General features: G+C 29.7%; 1 non-coding gene across 1 annotated transcript; it reads left to right on the top strand.

Moving 5' to 3' along the window:
• The first annotated feature begins 20,408 nt into the window (after positions 1-20,408).
• On the top strand, positions 20,409-20,514 carry LOC149514702 (small nucleolar RNA R71). Its single transcript, XR_016328394.1, has one exon. It is a non-coding gene; the product is annotated as a small nucleolar RNA R71 (small nucleolar RNA).
• Positions 20,515-20,847: the final 333 nt, after the last annotated feature.

The following is a 20,847-nucleotide window of genomic DNA, read 5'->3' as shown; positions in this document are numbered from 1 at the left end:
TGGCTAAGCAAACAAGTCATGCTTTGATCAAACTTCTCTTTGGTCAAACATGATGGAGTCCAAGTGAGTTTAGAATTGCATGCAATCCTTCTTGGAATAGAGGTGGCCGAATGCATCATGGTAGAGTCCTTGTGCAAGTGAAACTCTATAGATGGATGAATATGGGTCAAGATGGTTTAGCTATGTGCTTTCAAGATTGGGCCAAAATTACTCCTTGTATGCTTATATGCATCGCTTGCATGAAAATAATATCCATGAGCATGAAACCCTAAATCATGAAAGCAACACAAAAAGCACTAAAAATCATCCAAAATTTAAATTTTAGCACATTTTTAGCTTGTAAAAACAATATATATTTAGGTGCTATCATCCACACATATTCAAAAGCCAATTTGATATGTTTTGCAAGTTTTTTTTAATATTTTTGTTTTTTAATTCATTTTAATTTTTTATATTTTTGTTTTATTTGTTATAGTTTTTGTTTTTTTTTTCTTTTTTTAATTCTATCTTTTATTTATTTATTTTAATTCTATTTTATTTTAATTTAATTGAAAAATAATGAAGAAAAAGAAAAATAAATTTTCTGTGAATTTTGATGTCGCAATATTTTTGCATGATTATTTTGTAAAAATGATGTAAATAAATTATTTTTCATAAAATATTTAATAAATCCGATGATGGAACCCTTTTAAGAGAACATCGAGTTTTTCTTGAATACTCTTGAGGTGAGAAAAAAAATTTTTTATTGAAAACCTAGAGACTTTTTTTTTTTATATTTAAATTTTGAGATTAATAAAAATAAGTAATAAAGACCATTTTAATTAAAGTTTCACAAGATATCATAAAACTGATTTGGCACCAATTTTTGAGAGTTGTGAGGGTGCTAAAACCATCTTTACATGTAATCGACTCCAAAAGCTAGCTCTAAAAATATAGACTAGAAATTATTCTTTTTATATACCTTTAGTAAATTTTAGGACAACTTTAAAAAAGATAAATTCACTTAGATGGACAATCACATTTGGATAAAAAAGATTGGTTGTGACTCCAATTTTTTGTGTCTAATGGTCAAATTCTTGGATCTGAACTTTATAGTAATTTAGCAACTCCATTGTGTGTAGACACCTAATTTTGTCCAAGTCGTTCCGAGTTTGTTCAATTTTTTACATGCGATGATTTGGATTATTTGAGAATTTTAATTAAATTTACCTTATAACATGATTTGGGTTTTATTTACTTTAGGTCAAATTTAATTTTATTAGGTGCAATCTAAAAATGGATTACTTAGGCTTAAAAGCCCAAATTTGATTATGAAGGCCTAAAATACTTTTAAAGCCCACATTTGATAAAGAAGGCCCAAAATAATTTTTAAAGCCCAAATCTGTTATTAATGGTCCAAATCTAGTCCACTTTAAAGCCCAAAATTTAGGCCTAATTTTATTTAATGTGAAATTACAAAAAAAAAAAAAAAACAAGAAAAGCAAAAATAAGTAAGAAGACATTAAAGCTAGCAATGCAAATAGATAGATTCACTGAAGCTGACTCCACTACCCTGTAACCACTACCTTGCACCACTACTCAGAGCTCTATTAAGTTGTTAGACATTGGACCTTAGTGACCCAAAACTAAGAGATAAAAAAAACTAAATAAGAAGAAGCAATTCCATCAAAAAATCCCCTTATCCGTCCCCATAACCCTCAGCTGGCACAGTCACAGCCACCAATTCAGCATCAAACCACCAACCAACACCCACACTGCCTCCCTAATCAACCACCATCTTTTCTTGAGACCACCACCACTAAAGCCAACCATAAAATCCTGGTAGCAGGACTTGAAACCCACCGTGAATCCCATTACAATCTGTAGACACCCAATTTTATCCAAAATCTTTTAGGATCGAAATAGGTTTTCATTGCGAATTGGGCCCCAATTTAAAAATTTTTAGCCCAAGGATTAAAAGCCTGCCAAAATTTTAAGTTTTCTTTTGATTTTAGACTAGGTTAATTTTAGCTTTAACTTAAATTTTAGTTTCATTTTAATTTTAATTTTAGTGTTAATTTCAAACATAGTCAAAGGTTCAAAAGTCTAAAAGTAAAAATAAAAATAAAAAAGGGGAAAATAAAAAAAACAAAAAAAAAGAAAAAAAGAAATCTGGAAAATCATGGGATATCTTGACATTAATCCCAAAAATCAAATATGAAAATTAATCATAAGAATTCGCAAGGGAAAATCAAGACAAATCATCCTAATTTGCATCAATCACAAAAAAAAAAAAATAGTGATTTGATTAAATTAATTTTTCCAAAATTGAAGTGATTAACTCCCTATATAAACTTATTATAACAAAAATCATAGAGAAGGATTGAAAGCAAATAAAAATTTCTTTAGTTTTTTTTTTTTTGTTCTAGGTTGGTTTTCTATGGAATTTTGGATTTATTTTGGCATTGTGTTTTTCTGGGATTGTGATTTGCTTTGAATGGGAGCTTTGATTGATTTCTAGAGTTTGGGATGTTTTTATTTTGATATTTGGTATTTTGGTTTGAATTTTGGATTTTGAATTTTTTAGAGTTATGGGATTTTTTTTGGAATTTTTGGTTAAATTCTAGGTTTTTCTAGGTAGAATTTGAATTCTAAGCAATTTTTGGATTTTTGTTTGAATTCTCTGATAAGTTTTGAATTTTATAGTGGAATGCATAATAGCCAGAGGGATTGAGGCGGCTGCATTTTGAAAAATTAAGGTTGTTTTTGGGAAAGTTTAAACTTTCCAATAGACAGTTGAATTTTTTGACACTGGAGTCTAGTTTTAGTAGCAGTTTTCTAGGTTTGTTGAATTCCACAGTTGAATGTTCTAAAGAAAAAAAAAAAGAGGATCTAAAAGCTAGAAAGAGAAGCAGCAAAAGGGATTTTCGTAAAAAATGAAAATTTTTTGCTTTTATAGGGAAGCAAAATGATGTCGTTTTCACCAAGTAAAATCTGTGTGTAACCCGCATGTTGACCTAATTAGAACCTGCTTGATTCATAGGTTTTCACTTTTCTTTGTCTACTTTATTTTTTGGTTTTATTTTTTTTCATTTTATTTTTCTATTTGACTTTTCTTAATTTTTATTATTTTTTTATATATACTTTTTATATTTATTATTTTAATTGTTAATTGAATTAATTTGATAAAAAATAGTTTATTTTTGCAAGATACCTTTATGAATTTTTTTTTCTAAAAAAAGGGGCTTTCAAAAATAAATTTCTAATTCTACCAAATTATTGGAGGATTTAAACTCGAGTTGAATGTTACTAAACTATTGGAGTATTTAATATATTTTTTAAGACAAAGATATAAATAAATTTTCAAATAAAAAAATTCTACCAAACTTTTAGGGTATGTGCATCGAAATTAAATCTTGCCAACTTATTAGCGGATAATCTTTGACAAAAAATCTTACCAACATATTGAAAAATATTTCTAAAAATAAATTATTTTTATAAAAATTAGATTTTGAATCTCCAATGACGGAATTATTAAGAGCGTTGCAAATAGCAATCTTTATGTAAATTCATAGGTGCGAAAATATTTTCAAAATTTTACTAACATGTTGGAGAATTTAGATAAGAATTTTTATACCAAGATTCTAAATTTCATTATCACAAATAAAAGTTTTTTACAAGAATTAAATGAATTCGACAACGTTACCTCTTTAGAGTGGGATACTAGTCTTCATAAATACTCTAGAGGTGAGAAAATTATCTTAAACTGCTACCAAACTATTGGAGTATTTTTAAGATCAATTTCCAATAATTAAGCTATTTGGTAAATTCTAAAGGTGTTTTAAGACTTGGATAATTTGAAATCAAATTGGTACCATCCTTTGGATGGGCATGGTGAGGGTATTATAACCTTTTTCATGCATAACCGCACTCTCGAACCTAAATTTGATTTTGTATATTAGAATCTAACTTTTAAAGATAACTGAATCAAGTTTGGAATCTCTTTTTTAAATGAGATAGATTCAGTTAGGTGATTAATCGCATCTAAACAAAAAAGATTAGTGGTGACTCCCTATAGTCTATGTCTAGCAATAGGTCTATAGATCCATACATTATGATAGTTTAGTGACTTTGTTGGGGAAAACTGAGAGTTAGGCTAGTAAATGATTTCTTATTATCCAGGCCTAACTTAATAAATTTAAGAATATTTTTTTCTTGTCTGTATTTATTTATTATTTATTTATATATTTTCATATCTATCTTTCACTTGTATATGCATAACATGAGCTCTACACCCAAGGTCTGTCTATTAGGAGGAAGTAAAGCACCTACGCCTTTGTGAGATTTTATGCCATCGCATGGGCTAGCAAAATCTCCAACTTAAATTGAACCATTTTTGCTTGAAGCCTATAATAGGTGAAGATTGGGGTGTCTTTCTATTCTATAATGAACAATGATGTAAGGAACAATTTAGGAACCCGTAGACTATCAAACCTTTGGACCTAGCATGCAAAGAAACCTTAAAGGTCCAAACCTAAGTTAAAGTCATGCCTTTTCTTGTGTTAGAAAATCCTAAATGGGACATATGATGGAACATTTATTCTACTTGTAAATTTATATATATATATTTTTTTTGTTTATATTATTTGCATACTAACCCTTTATGTTGTTTTTTGTATATATAATGTGCATAATAACCCTTTATTTTTACTAGGCATGCATTCACGTAATTAGATTTATCATAAAAAGTAATTACCACAAAACAATTTTAATAAAAAGAATCTTAGTTACATATATACAGAGTCTAGCAAAGTCCTCTACTTGCCTAAAAAGGGAGTTTGAAAGTTGAAACTTGCAAACAAAAGGCTAAAAAAGGAAAGTCAAGCACTCAAATAAGAAAAGGATGAATGGAAAAGTCTATTTGTTTACCTAAACACAACACAGTTATCTACCAATCAAGAGTTGGCCCAACTTTTGAAAGAAAATGGACATTTGCAAGCAAAGCTATAAAAAAAGGATGAGGCACCCTCTAAGGCACAAAAGCACATCCAAATGCTGATGGAGTTATGGTTGAAATTGAAACACAAATATGGGCTGTGAATGAAAAATGTGAGCAACTAATAAAGGCATAATGAGAAAACATGACCAGTTGGATTCCCTACTTAACTAAATCACTATGGCTATTTACAAAAACAAGGATATGGTAGAAAATGTTGAAGAATGGATGACAAAGGTGCCATTAGTGGGAGCACATGGCCAAGAACTATTAGATTTTCTTAATAAAGTGCAAACATAGTATCAACAAATTAAGGTTTTCTTTCCTCAATAAACTTTAGACTTTTTATTGATGTAATATTGGATTTGGTTAAAAATAACTTTTACTTCAATAAAAATTTTCTTTATTGACAATTGTTATATGGTAAATTCTCCTTTTTACATTCATTTACATTCATTCTCATGCATAATTAGATGGTTTCATAAACATCACTTTAAATATGCATTTCAATTGTGGTACATAAGGTTCAAGGATAGATCGACCAACTCATCACCAATACAACACCCGAGCTCAAACCCGAAGAATGGAACAAGATAATACAAGTTGCATTGAAAAGTTGGAGAGAGCACAAAAGGAAATTAAAGGGGAGCTAAATAATTTCTAAAAGCACTGAATAAGCTAAACAAGAGAAAGGTTATGGAAGAAGAAGCCAACCCCCAAGATCATCCATCACTAGATGTTGTTAACCCTCATTACCCTCTTAGGTATGGCCCATATCAGGCCCAATCCATTTAAAGCATTTCACCACAGCAGTTCACATTCCTTACAAAATACACCTATCCTGATATGCTTTATATGTTGACTCATGGGCAATTTCAAAGTTTTGTTAATCCTATCTTCACAAAAATGGCAACTAAACCAGTTCTAGTTCTAGTCCCCAATTTAGATGACCCAAAGAAGAATGAGAAGCTAAAATTAAAGGTGGATGAAAGTTTAGAAGACTCGAAAGTCAAATAGAAGATGAACTTGCTAAAAAAGAGACTACTAGCCATTGAAAGTATAGACTTTTATGGCTTCATAGATGTTATTAGGCTTTGCTTGGTCCCATATGTTGTGATTTTACCAATATTTAAGGTTTCAAAGTTCAAGAAATATAATGGTATTAACTGTCTAATCACACATGTCACTATATACTATCGAAAAATGGTTGCCTACACAAATAATGAAAAGCTATTGATACATGTAATCCAAGATAGCTATATTGGCTCAGTTACAAGGTGATATGCTCAGCTAGACCAAACCTGCATCCACTATTGGAAAGAGCTCCTTAGGCATTTATAAATCAGTACCATTACATTATAGACCTAGCTTTTGATCACTTTTCTTTGTAAAGTACAAAGAAAAAGGTAATAAAATCTTTCAAAAAAAATGTCCAATGCTGGAGGAATATGGCTGTTCAAGTTCAACTTTTTTTGACTAAGAAGAAACTATAGTACTATTTGTTAGCACCTTGAAGGCACCATACTATGAGAAGATAATGGGAAATGCAATAAAAAAATTTACTAACATGGTGATCTCATAGGAAATTATTGAAAATGCCATCAAAAGTAGCAAGCTTAAGGAATGAGAGGCCAATAGTACCAAGAAAGGTGGGATGCCTAATAAAAAGAAGTTGAAGCTGAAGTTGTGAGTTTTAACGTGCAACAATTCAGAAGCTATACTTTATATCCATAACCTGTTCATCCTACTTACTACACCACTGTCAATAGTATGGCATAAGTCCCTTACCAAGTTATTCCACAACTAGCTTACCCACCAATTTACCAACTATCCTTTCAAACAGTTGCATATGAGCCTAGTCTTGTCACTGCACCAATTTAAAGGCCTAACAACCAAATGAGTGGTTTAAGAAGATATAGGAACAACTAAGAGAGAGCTCGTATTGATCCTATATCCATCACATACATAAGCTATTCCCAGAATTAGTTAAGAATGACCTAGTATTTACAATTGATTTGGAACCATTGAAGCCACCCTATCCCAAATGGTATAATGTTAATGCCACATATGATTACCATAATAGAAATGTGGGTCACTTTATAAAAACTTATTTTGCTTTCAAGCACAAGGTGTAAATTTTAATCTGATCGGGCTTGATAAGCTTCAATGATTCATGGGAGTTGAATGCTAATAAAGATTGTTTGCCAAATCATCCAAAGGCATAATTTTGAGAATGATACAAATAGGCTTATTAGAACTACTTGTCACTTTAGGATTTGTTTATAAGAATGATCTCTTTTATGCACTAGGATTTCATTTTTCTCATCATTTTAATAAAAGTGACAGATATGATGCATTTTCATGACATTTTCTCTTTCATGTAAATCACCATTATATGCTTTTACCTTATCATATCTTTTCTTATATCCATTTTCAAATTTCAAATAATGAATGTTCAAACAATCATAACAAAAATTCAGGATTTGATTTTGAAAGCATCATTCATGTTGATATGATTGATAAGTTGAGATTGTTAATCTATTGGGAAGACAAATCTGGCAAAAAATTTTGCTCACTAAAAAATGAAACTAATGCAGTACATGATCTTTTAATAGTTCATTCACTAGTGTGCTTTTGGTCAATAAATGTTCTTTATTAAGAGTATTCATATTTGATATAAGAAATTACCATCTTTCTTCTACCTTTCACACAATGAGCAAAACTATCCTATGCTATCCCATTTGAGCCTATTGAAATTTTATTTCAAGAAATCCTAACAAATGATCACCCCTACACTAGGGGTAAAGCTTGATAAGCGTGTTTACAGAAAGAAAAGAGAAGATCCTTAGTGATTTTAGGGGCAAAGCCCTTTTGTACTAAAATTTTTCTTTAAAAATGATGAAAAGCGCAAAAAAAGAAAAGTAAAAAATGAAAAAAATAGAAAAAAAAGAAGAAATTAATGGGGCACAATATCAAAATGCTCTACATAAAAAGAAATGATCCTAGTTGAATTACCCTTCAAATACATTTTAGGTCTATTTTATTTATTTCTTTTATAACCCCTTACTCTAGCCTACATTACGTACCTTAAAAGTTCATTTTGATCAAATGTGAATGCTTGAATTGGAGAATCATGAATTGAACTAAGGTAGACTTTCTTTGGGATTATTTGAAATTTTGATTAAAATGTCATTGATGGATTAAGGGGAAAGAGAAATGGAAAGAAAAGATGAGAAAAGATGTAGAAGCAAAAACAAGAAAAACAAAAACAAAAACTCAAATGAAGACTTAAAAACAATTTCATTTGAGGATCCTAAGGATATGGATAATGTTTAGCTTAAAGATTAAGAATATCAATAGGATGTGTTGTGAAAAGAGAATTTTGAGTTAGAGTTCAATTGTTTGAACAATTATTATTTTAGATGTTGATGTCCCATTTAAACAATTATAGCATTTTACTTTTATTTAAATTTGATTTATTCTTAACCAGACTTTCTTTTAATAAACACCGATTTTTCTTGTTCTTTACCAAATGTGCATCCCCTAAATGAATAGAGAAAATGTATCATATTTGTCATGAATTAGAATGATGATAAATAATTGAATGATAATATTCGTAAAAGATTTTTCCATTCTTTTAAAAGAAATCGAAGATGACAGAAGTGAAAGAAGCCTAAGAAGATGATTTGAATAGGGCAAATGAGGTGACCCAATGATGGATTGGTTAATATAACTTGAGAGTTGTGACTAGATAAGGAAAATAATGTGGATCAATTAATGAAATTTGTTTTGATATTGTTAGTGATGAGGAGCTAAAAAGGAATATACAAGATACTGCAATCTTAAGAACCATATTACCATAATTGAAATTTCATAACATTGCTTTAGTAACATCTACATTACATTTATTGTGTCTGCACTATTATTTAAATAAGTATATATAAATAATTTGGTGAATATTTAAATCCTTGTTTGGGGCATCCATTTGCATCATGAAATGACCATTTGAATCATGGTATGACATCTAAATTATTGTTTAAAATATGCATTTGCATCATTTAGTGAGAATCTAGATTGTTGCATTTGCATCATTTAGAAGGCATTTATATGACATTTGTCACATGCGAGATTTTGACTTTGTTGGGAGAAAATGTTTGAATTTTTGAATTCTTAAATGAGGAAGATCTTTCAAGATGAGATTTTTTGCAAGGAAAACATTCCAAATTTTTAAAGTTATAAAGCCTTTGTTGAAAAAAGCTTTTTTCAAAACTAGTCATGATTTACAAGATCCCTGAGCATAATCCTTAAAATTTTTCAAATAGGAACATTTGAAATTTTAAATGTGAAATCATAAAGTTTTTTAATGAAAACCTTTGAAATTTTGGATGTGCATTACTAAAGTTTTTTTAATTTTTTAAATTTTTAATGCAAATCCCTAAGTTTTTCGAATGAAAATCTTTAACTTTTGGGTATGAATCTTTGAAATTTTCAAATGAGAATCTCTGAATTCTATATGTGAGCCTTGAAATCTTTTATGTGAATCTTTGCATTTTTCAAATATGAAATTTTAAATTTTGGATGTGAATCAATAACAAGAATTTTTTGAATGCGAATCTTTGAATCTAGTATGTGAATAGTTTATGAATCTTTAAAATGACAAAATTGAAATTATTGCGAATTTGAATTCTTGTGAATCTTTAGATTCTTGCAAATCTTAAAAATTACAAATCTTTAAATTTGCTCAAATCTAAAATTTTAAAAATCTTTAAATCTTGCAAATCTGAAAGTTTCACAAAATTTTGAATTCTTGTGAATTTGAAAGTCAAATCTGAAAGTTTCACAAATTTTTGAATTCTTGTGAATTTGAAAGTCTTGTGAAATTTTGAGTTTTTGAGAATCTGAAAAGCTTGAGAATCGATAAATCTTACAAATCCAAAAATTTTTGCAAATATGAAAATTCTTGCAAAACTGAAATTCTTATGAATATAAAATTCTTGTGAAATTGTATTTCTTTCAAACCTAAAATTCTTGTGAATATGAGTTCTTACGAATATGAAAATCTTATGAATTTGAAAATTCTTGCAAAATTAAAATTTTTACGAATCCAAAATTTTATGAATCTAAGTTCTTGCAAGTCTGGAAGTCTTAAGAATCTTTAAATTCTTATGAAGCTATTTACCACAATTGAAAATTCATCAATTAACATTTGCATTACATACATTACATATAGGAACATTTGGTGCATTTACTTAGAATAGGGATGTTGCAAGATCTAACATGGAGAATGCAAATGTGAAGGCTATTCATTGAAGAGACTTCAAATTTTTCGATGGAAAAGAAACTTCTGAAGTAAGATTTTAATTTTTGAAGAAAGAAACATTTCAAGAAAATTATTCAAGCTTAAATTTTTAAAGTTGTTGAGCCTCTGTATAAAGAAGCCCATTTCCTAATTTAAAGTTGATGAGCCTCTGTATAGAGGAACCCATTACTTAATTTAAAGTTGTTGAACTTTTATATATAGGAGCCTATTTCTTAATTTAAAGTTGTTGAGCCTCTGTATAAAAGAGATCATTTCCTAATTTAAAGTTCATGAGCCTCTGTATAAAGAAACTTATTTCTTAATTTAAAGTTGTTGAGCCTCTATATAAAGGAGCCCATTTCTTAATTTAAAGATTTTAAAATTGTTAAGCTCTGTATAGAAAAACCTATTTCTTAATTTAAAATTTTTAAAGTTTTTGAGCCTATGTTTTGAAGAACCATTTAAAATTTTTAAAGTTTTCAAACCTTTATTTAGAAAAGATATTTGAAGTTTTTAAAGTTGTTATTTCTTTTTGAGCCTATGTTTTAAAGAACCATTTAAAATTTTTTAAGTTTTCAAACCTCTATTTAGAAAAGATATTTGAAGTTTTTAAAGTTTTTATTTGAAGTTTTTAAGCTTTATGCATCTATTTAGAGGAGTTCTTTAAAATTTTCTAAATGTTATAGCCTCTATTTAAAGGATTCTTTAAAAAAAAATTGTTGGTCTAATTTGGGCTTAGACGTAATATGTATCTATGTCTTTGCATATATCCTATTTCATAAAAAATGCACAAAAAGGTGCAACTACAAACACTTTATTTTATCCAAAATTTTTTGAGATTGAAATAGGTTTTGATTGCGAATTGGGCCCTAATTCAAAATTTTTTAGCCCAACGTTTAAAAGCCTAGAGAAATTTTGAGTTTTGCTTTGATTTTGGACTAGGTTAATATTAATTTTAATTTTAACTTTTAGTTTAACTTTAATTTTAATTTTAATGTTGATTTCAGTCAAAGTCAATGGTTAAAAAGTAAAAAAAAGTCAAAAATCAAAATCAAAAAAGGGAAAATCAAAAAAAGAAAAAAAAGAAATAGGAAAAAAAAAGGGTGAAATCTAGAAAATCATGAGATATCTTGACATTAATCCTAGAAATCAAATTTGAAAATTAATTACAAGAATTCACAAAGGAAAATCAAGGACAAATCGTAGGGGATCCTAATTTGCATCAATCACAAAAAAAATTAATGATATAATTGAATTAATTTTCAAAATCAAAGGGATTGAATCCCTATTAAAAGTCACTCTGATAGAAATCATAAAGAGGGATTAAAAGCAATTAAAATTTTCTTTTTTTTTATTATTTTGGGTTAGTTTTCTATAGAATTTTTGGATTTATTTTAGGATTGTGTTTTTTTGGGATTGTGATTTAGTTTGAAGGGGAGCTTTAATTGATTTTTTTTTATCTTTGGTTTTTTGGTTTGAATTTTGGATTCTAAATCTATTATAGTTTTTGGAATTTTTTCTGGGAATTTTTGGTTAAATTTTGGGTTTTTTTGGGTTGAATTTGCATTCTAGCTCCGGCAAGTTTTGAATTTTCCAATGGACTACACAGCGGCTAAAGGGATTGAGGTGGCCAAGTTCTAAAAAATCAGGGTTGTTTTTGGTAAAGTTTAAACTTTTCGACGATCGGCTAAATTTCTCGACACCAAAATCTAAATTTGGTTGCCGTTTTGTAGGTTTGTTGAATTCTACTATTGAATGTTCTAGAGAGAAGCAAAAGGATTTGAAAGCGAGAAAGAGAAGCAGCATAAAGGATTTGAGTAAAAAATGAAAATTTTTGGCTTTTATAGGGAAGCAAAACGATGCCATTTTCACCAAGTAGGATCTGCATGTAACTTGCATGGGATCCATGTGCTAACTTGGTTAGAACCTACTTGATTCATAGGTTTTCCCCTTTTTTTCCTTTATTTTTTGTTTTGATTTTTTTTTCATTTTCATTCTTATTATTTTATTATTTTTCTATTATTTTTATATATTTTTATACTTATTATTTTAGTTGTTAATCAAATTAATGTGATGAAAAAAAATAGTTTATTTTTGCAAAATACCTTTATGAATTTTTTTTTCTATAAAAAAAAAGGGTTTTCAAAAATGATTTTCTATTCTTATCAAACTATTGGAGGATTTATATTTCAAGTTGAATTCGTCAAATTATTAGAAGATTTAACATATTTTTTTTTTAAGAAAAAGCCATAAATAAATTTTCAAATAAAAAAATCTTACCAAATTATTGGGGGATGTGCATTGAAACAAATTCCTATCAATATATTAGAGGATAATCTTTCACAGAAATCTTACTAACATATTGTAAGATATTTTTCAAACTAAATTATTTTTATAAAAATTAGATTTTGAATCTTCGACAATGGAATTACTAAGAGCATTACAAATAGCAATCTCTAAGTAAATTATTAGGTGAGAAAATCTTTTTAAAATTTTACCAACATATTGGAAAATTTAGATATGAATTTTCAATACCAAGATTCTAAATCTCATTATCACAAATAAAAGTTTTTATGAGAATTAAATGAATTTGAATATGGAGCCTTTTCAGAGTGAAACACTAGTCTCTGTGAATACTATTGAAGTGAGAAGATTATCTTAAATTACTATCAAACTATTGGAGCAATTTTAAAATCAATTTCCAATAATTAAGCTATTTGGTAAATTATAAGGATGTTTTAAGGCTTGGATAATTTGAAATCAAACTGGTACTATCCTTTGGATAAGTGCAGTGAGGGTGCTATAACTTTCCTCACCCGTAACCGCACTCCTAAACCTAAATTTAGTTTCATATACTAGAATTTATCTTTTAATTATACCCAAATCAAGTTTGGGATCTCTCTTTAAAGCAAAACAGATTTAGTTAGTTGCCTAGTCACACCTAAATAAAAAAGATTAATGGCAACTCCTTAAAGTCTATATCTAGCAATAGGTCCATAGATATATATGTTATGACACCATCTTCAACACTAACCCCCACAATCAACAACCCACACATTTTCCAACACCAATCCCTATTGCAAGAGTTTTTACCATACCAAAAAACCACCACAGATGATTGCCATTTTTTGTATAACTAGCAACTGCACAGATCAAATAATAAAATAGAAGTATTCTAGTATCATCTCTTGAGGGATTATAAATGGTAAGTGTGGGGTTGTTCACATGAACCAAAGGTGATAGCCAAAAATCTTATATCTAAACAAATGAAATTTCAGGGTTGATTACAAATTAAGAAAACAAAAGATTTATAAGTAGTGGATCTTAACTTCATCAACAATCATTTGGAAAGTAAAAGAGAATAGCCAAAAGTAACTAAAAAAAATGGCTTGAAAAATAAGAACAAATGATGAAGGCCAAATGATATAGGATTGCATAAAAGAGTAAAAAAACTAAGTTGCATAAAAATGAAATCTTATAGAGAAAAGCAATGGCCAAAAGTAATCTTACATTAAAGAAAATTTAAAGAACAAAAAGATTAGAAGAAAAGAATATGATTGCTGAAAACTTGTAAACAGGAAAACAAGAACTGAAAAAGAAATCTTGAAAACTGAATACTTCTTGAATTAAAAGAAAACAATTTAAAGAAACAAAGCTTTTGTTATTAGCAAATCTATCACCTAAACTAATAACTAATCTAAACTAAAAACTAAAGTAAAGAACTAAAAAAATAAAAAAGAGAGGAGAAGAATGGGATGATGAAATAAGGTGAATGGTCTACTTATTTATAGTATAGGGTTCGACCATAGAGGGATAGGGATTACGAGAGTCTGCTTTTAATTCAAATGTTAATGGATAAAAGCTATCATGATTTTCAAAATGATTAACCCAATGGGGCTCTTGGTCTTGAATAAGTTTTGGTCGAATAGGATTCTTGGGATTTAATCTTGGCCATTTGATCTTTGCAGTTTCCATCTTGATCCATTATTATAGGTAGGTTCAGCTAACTCTTGAATTACAAGACAAGGTATTTAAATTTTATCCAAACTCTTGGAATTCAAATGGCAAGAGTTCTCCTTTTATCATGACTCTTCAAAGAGCAATCACAAAGAGTTCTTATCCGTCAAAAACTATTTTAGCTGAAGGCACTTAGTCTCCTTGTTGGGTGGAAATTGCATGAAGTATTCTTGCATTGTGTCTTAGTCAAATGGGAGATAAAAGATAGGAATCCTTATGCATTTAAATTTTTTTATGGCTAAGCAAACGAGACACACTTGATCTTGAAATTGCATGCAATCTTTCTTGGAATAGGGATGGCCGAATGTGATGAATCATGAGAGAGTCCTAGTGCAAGCCACGTTTTCCAAATAAGCATTATCTCTTTACATTTTTGCTTTGACATAATACCATAGGAGAGGTGGATTTGTCCTTATGCATGTAAAACTCTTTTTTGGCCACATAGATGGATGGAATTAGGCCAATACGGTTTAGCTATAGGGTTCCAAGATAGGGCGGAATGTGTTTCTTGCATGCTTATATGCATGGTTTACAAGAAAATGAAGTCCACAAGCTTGAAACCCTAAAAATAAGAAAATAGGCATTAACACACCAAATATCACCCAAAATTTAAAATTTAGCATCCGTTTTAATATATATAAATAGTATAGTTTTAAGTGCTATCATATACCCCTACGCTTAAATCTTTGCGTGTCCTCAAGCAAAAACCTCAAATCAACAAAACTAAAAACCATTATACATACTTACAAAGGCAAATTTTGATATAAAATTCCTATCATGCATATTTACATAATACAAAGCTAAATATAAACACAGAGTTATAAGAAATTTCTTCAAAAACAAGCTCCCGATATCTTATATTCTTTATACATATGAATTTACTCAATCTTTAATTCATGCCTATAACTCAAGTACAAATAATGCAAAACATTTCATCACATTTCAATTCAAAAATAGAATAAACTTTATATGTTCATTTTCCCTTTCCCTCTCCATTAATGTTAAACTTGCATACTTAAATCAAGATCAAAAGGTCTTTTAGGTTTGTAATGTAAGGCATGGGTTAAGGTTTAGGCTTAAAACCCTTATCTTGCTTTCTTGAAATTTCTTGGACTTTCAAAAATTAAGCTTTTGAAACTTTGAATAATTAAGGCATCTTTTTTTTTTTGTGACATTTTTTTAACTTAAGCATTTTTGGCTTTGTTAGGCTTTGCTTTATATTTGCCATTTTCTTTCATTTTCTTTTCATTCCTTACACCTTGTTTCCTCCTAAATACATAAAGATGTCCATAATACACAAGTAAGCACAATTGGGTTAGATAAAAACAAAAGAAAGAATAATAATAATCAAAGAAAAGGCTTATTAGCTTGTTATGTGGCTAAATAAACAAAGAGAAAGGGAATATAATAGGCTCAAAATAAAGGTACTAAGGATGCATCATAACAGGATGGCTTGAAAAAGGCTCAAAAGGTTCAAAGAATTGCTTAGATAATCTATTGAGTCAAATACAGTATAAGATTTCACCTCAAGGGTTGAGTAGGTGAATTCTAGAGTATTTATTCATATCTTTAAATTTCATGAAAATCCACATCTAACAAAATTTCCATAAGAATCAAAGCATTTCATTAAAAGAGAATAAAAGCATAAGTACAAAAATCATATCTAAAGAAAAGCATGCTTAAGAATTCCTTTCAAGTTCCACCATATTCATAATGAAACTTCATATCATACTCAAGTCAATGCATATCAATGAAATCTAGCAAGTTAATTTGGTTTGAAAGCAAAAATGGATCACAATTTTCAAAAATCATTTAAATACTCAAAACATTCTTTCCCTCTACATTTAAATTAAACAAGGTGCTAAATAGATAACAAGGGAAAAAGAAATACTCTCCAAATTTACTTCAAGGCTTTACTTGTATATGGTATCCTCCTTACATCATTTCATCCCTATAAAAACAAACTCAAAACAAAAACATTAAAACATACTTGTTCTAATAAAAATAAAGAAAACATAAACCATTAAAATAAAATTTTGGTTACCTCTCAAACAACACTAGCTTTGGTCAAGCTCGACCATCCCTAAATCTAGGGGTGTAATCGATCGAATTTGAGCTGATACGGTGTTAAGCTCAAGATTAAGCTTGATTCCAAATTCGAAGCTTGAAAGTCGACTTGAACTTAATCAAGTTTTATTTTTTTAGCTCGAACACAACTCGAGATAAAAATTGAGTTACTCGAGCTCATTTGATTAGGCTCGATTAACATGTAAAAATAAACTCGATTCTTATATTCAACAAAAGCTCGATTATTTGTGCTCAAGCTCAAGCTCAAGTTTATTTTTAAAATAATTAAAATATATTAAAATATAAAAGCTCGATTAGACTGCGAGTTATTTGGGTCGGGTATAAGAATACTCGAACTTGGTTCGATCGATAAGCTGAGCTATTCAAGCTCGAGCTCGACTCGATAATAATTGAGCTAAATTTGAGTTTTATTTGAGTCGAACCCAAGTAACTTCGAGTACTAATATATCATTTACACCCCTACCTAAATCTATGGCTTATCTTATCCCTTTAATTGAGGGTTTACTTTGTTGCCTCATTCTCTAAGGAATGATGTAAAATATCAAATCAAGGATTATTTTTGATACACTAATACAAAAGCAACCTAGACAAAATTAAATTCTATTTGAGATCATAAAGGGTGATACAGGTTCTATGATAAAATTGATAGTATAAAATTATTCAATTCAGAAGCCTAGGATGGAGGATCATTTATACTATAAAAATTTGTATAGGACGATATTGGGTGATTCAACTAAGCCTATAAATACAAAAGATCAAAGCTAAAAGAAGCTAGCCACTGGCCAAAATCAAAAAATGGGTTGATATCAATGTGTTCCACCATGTAGCATAGGAGACAAATGCCCACACTATTTGAAAAAAATTGGTAGCATTGTTTGAAAGAAAAACAGGGATGATAAAGTTATGCTTATTAAAAAGCTTACAACTTTATAGTACAGGGATGGATGATCAATTACAGAGCACTTGAGTGATTTTTAAAATGTATTTAATTAAATGACTACTATGGAGCTTAATATAGAAGATGAAGTGAAGGTGTTGCTTTTTTTGGATCATTGTCAGATAGTTGGAATACTATAGTTATGACTATTCTTAATTCAGTTCCTGATTATAGGGTGATATTGAAGATAATATGGGTAGAAACATCGATAAAGGTCAAAACTTAAAAGGCCATAGTAAGTCTAAACATAGATCCAAGTTCAGAGATAAAGTGAAGTGTTTCCATTATGATAAACCAAGTCATATAAAGCAAGAGCAAAAAAATGAGCAAAGTAAGAGTTCAGATGATGGCAATGTTGCAGTAATAGATTCAGATAGTAATTCGGTTACTTTGATTTGTACACATGGTAATTATAATCATGTTGGTGATCCTGGCATTGAATGGATAGTTGACACAAGAGTGACATATCATTATGTTCCTAAGAGGGAGTTGTTTACAACATATAAAGTAGGAGATTTTGGTTACACCAAGATGTAAAATAAAAGTGTCTCATAGATTATTGGGATTAGTGATATTGTTATATAAACTAGTATAGGTTGTATGTTAACTTTAAGGGATGTTAGACACATTTTGGATATGAGAATGAACTTGCTTGCTATTAATGTCCTTGATAAAAAAGGATATGAAAGCCAACAAAAGAATAGACAATGGAAGCTTATCAAAGGATCTATAGTATTGCAAGAGAAAAACTATGCTACACAATGTATAAGACATAGATGCAATTGAATGGCAACCAGATAACTGCCATGATGATGTTTCAACAAATTAGTGGCACAAAAGGTTAGCACAAATGAGTGAGAAAGAGGTGTGAGTTGTTGAAGTTTCTTGGAGGGATAAGGGGCTAATATAAAAGCCAAAGTAATGGGTTTAAGTCCTAGTGGTGTTGCTGGGGGAGATTGTTAGCATATCAAAGGTTAATAGCATCTATTAACTCCATATGCTCAAACAATAGTATTAGAGTGAAAAGTTTGACTTGGATGTAACGAGTGTGTGAAATCAAAACACCTAAAAAAGAAGGCAATGTATCAAAACAACTCAGGTAGTAAGGTTGTATGCTATGATTGAGAACAAGCTTGAGGGGCATTGAGAATTGAATTGGTCTTAAGAGGTATACTAACCTTCTAGCAGGAATAACATAAATAGAGCTTGAGTTGCTCGTGGGTTGGCATTACTAGAGCTATGGGTTGCCAAATGGTTTTGTAGTAAAGGATCAAAAAGTTTATCTACTAAGTTACACTTTCTAAGGTTTTCTTTCACTTGAGTACATTTACATCATCTTCATCTATAAGAACTCCATACCCTCTAGTTACAAACTGTTACTTTTTATTTTTAAGTCTACGAGTAAGGCTAGAGTTATAAACATCTATTAAAGCTTTAGCAGTCAATAAGAAAGGTTTTCCTAATAGTAATGGAGTTTCATTATCCTCCATATATAAAATAGCAAAATCTACCGAGAATGCATATTTACTAACTTTTGTAAGCATAGTTTTCAACATCCTTTATGGTAGCTTAACATATTAGTTAACAAATTTAAAATTGAATTTTGCAAGCTTTAACTCTCCAGACCTTAGCTGTATAAAAACATTTAAGGGCATTAGATTTATACTAGAGCCAATATCACAAAGAGCATCATTAAATTTTAAATGACTAACTTTTTAAAAGATAGTAAAACTCCTTAGATTTTTTTACCTTCTCAACAAGAATTATTGAAGTTTAGTGCTGCAATCATCCAAAAATATGGCTTTCTTCAATTCTTTGAGCAGTTCCTTCTAAATAGGCATTGGGGAATGTGGTGCTATGTTAAAGCACTGCCTATAGATCCTTATAATCATTCTTGGTTTTACTTGTACTTCCTCTTCTACTTTTTTCTTTTAATCTTTTTCTTAAACTATCTTCGCTTGAATTGTCTCCTAAACTGTCTCTTCATGCTCAAGCTTAATGCTTTCTAATAGTGCTCTCCCCACTTGTAATAGCTTTTACCTTTCTTCAACAGACACTTCACTGTATTCTTTAGGATTTTTTTCATATTCCATTTCAACATTTTTCTTCCCAGGATTTTCCTTATATGATTCAATATTTTCAAGGGCTTCTAATGCTATAAGGTCAAAACCCTCTAGAATTTCTCTTCCAAATCTCATGAGTTCTTCATCTTCGAATATGTCTTCATTTTTCATAAAATCTACCTCAGGTTATTTCATAAAACTAGAGAGGTTTACCATTATAGGTTCACCCATAAAATCATCATTTTTATCATAATCCTCCATCTTGACATCTCCTAAAGAATAGATAGCATTACATCCTTCCTTGCCTTACCTTTTGGGGTTAGATTTAATATTGCTAGGTAAGGTACCTATAGGATAGTTGGCTATAGCTTGGGATAGTTGACCTATCTAGTTCTCAAGGTTCTTGATTGATACAGCTCGGTTTTTTATGTTGGCATTGTTGGCTTGCATCAATTAGGTCAACATATCCTCAAAACTAGGTTTCTTTTTTTAGGGCAGGTTGTACATTAGTGGATTTAAGCGGTAATTGTTGTTTTGGTTGTTGGTGGATTGGTGGTTTGGTTGGTTCCAAGAAAATTTAGAGTGGTTTCACCAACTAAGGTTCTAAGTGTTGCTATAAAGATTGTAGTTAAGTTTAGATTATTGGATGTATTTTACAGGTTCTATCTTAAATTGACATCTTTCATTGGAATGGGGTCTTTCATAGATATCATAAGAGACAAAAGGATTTTGTATTACATTTACATGGTTAGTTTAAGGTTGGACTCTTAAGGCTTTTATTTTTTTGGTTAGAATAGCCAATTAGGAATTAACGAAGGTGATTGCATCAATCTCAAAAAAACCAAAGATTTTTTATTTACCTTTCTTTCCATGCCCCATTAGTAGTTCTTAGCAACCATTTTTTCAATTAGTTCATTGGCTTTCTTAGGAGTCTTACTCATAATTACTTTTCCAGCAGCTAAGTCCAAAATGGTTCTTATGGGTGGTGTAAGACCATTGTAGAAAATTTGGATCTGAAGCCATTGGGGTAGTCCATGAGTGGGTATTTTTTTAGCAACTCTTTAAATCTTTCTCATGTATCATATAATGTTTCACCATCTACCTGCATGAATATGGTGATTTCATTCCTCAGCTTGGCTATTTTGGCTGATAGGTAGAATTTTACTTAAAATTTCTATACAAAATCATCCCATGTTGCAATAGAGCCAGGTAGTAGTGGTATCAACCAACTTTTTGCCTTGTCCTTGAAAGAAAAAAAAAAGTCTTAGTCTAATAACATCATCAGAAACACCATTATAGTGAAAAGTATAATTCAAAAAAATTGGAAAGATGATGGTTAGGATTATGGCTTGTTAGTTCTCCAAACTATATAGAAGATTGGACCATTTGGACTATTAAAGGCTTGATCTCAAAAGAAAAAGAAAAAAGTAGGATGAAAGCTCCAGTTCAATTTAGGCTTCCAAAAAAT

This window comes from Durio zibethinus, chromosome 15, assembly GCF_047325235.1.
Source record: "Durio zibethinus cultivar Kanyao isolate XHJ-2024 chromosome 15, ASM4732523v1, whole genome shotgun sequence".
Taxonomy (NCBI): domain Eukaryota; kingdom Viridiplantae; phylum Streptophyta; class Magnoliopsida; order Malvales; family Malvaceae; genus Durio; species Durio zibethinus.
The sequence above is the reverse complement of the archived record's forward strand: the minus strand, read 5'-3'. Positions and strand labels throughout refer to the sequence as shown.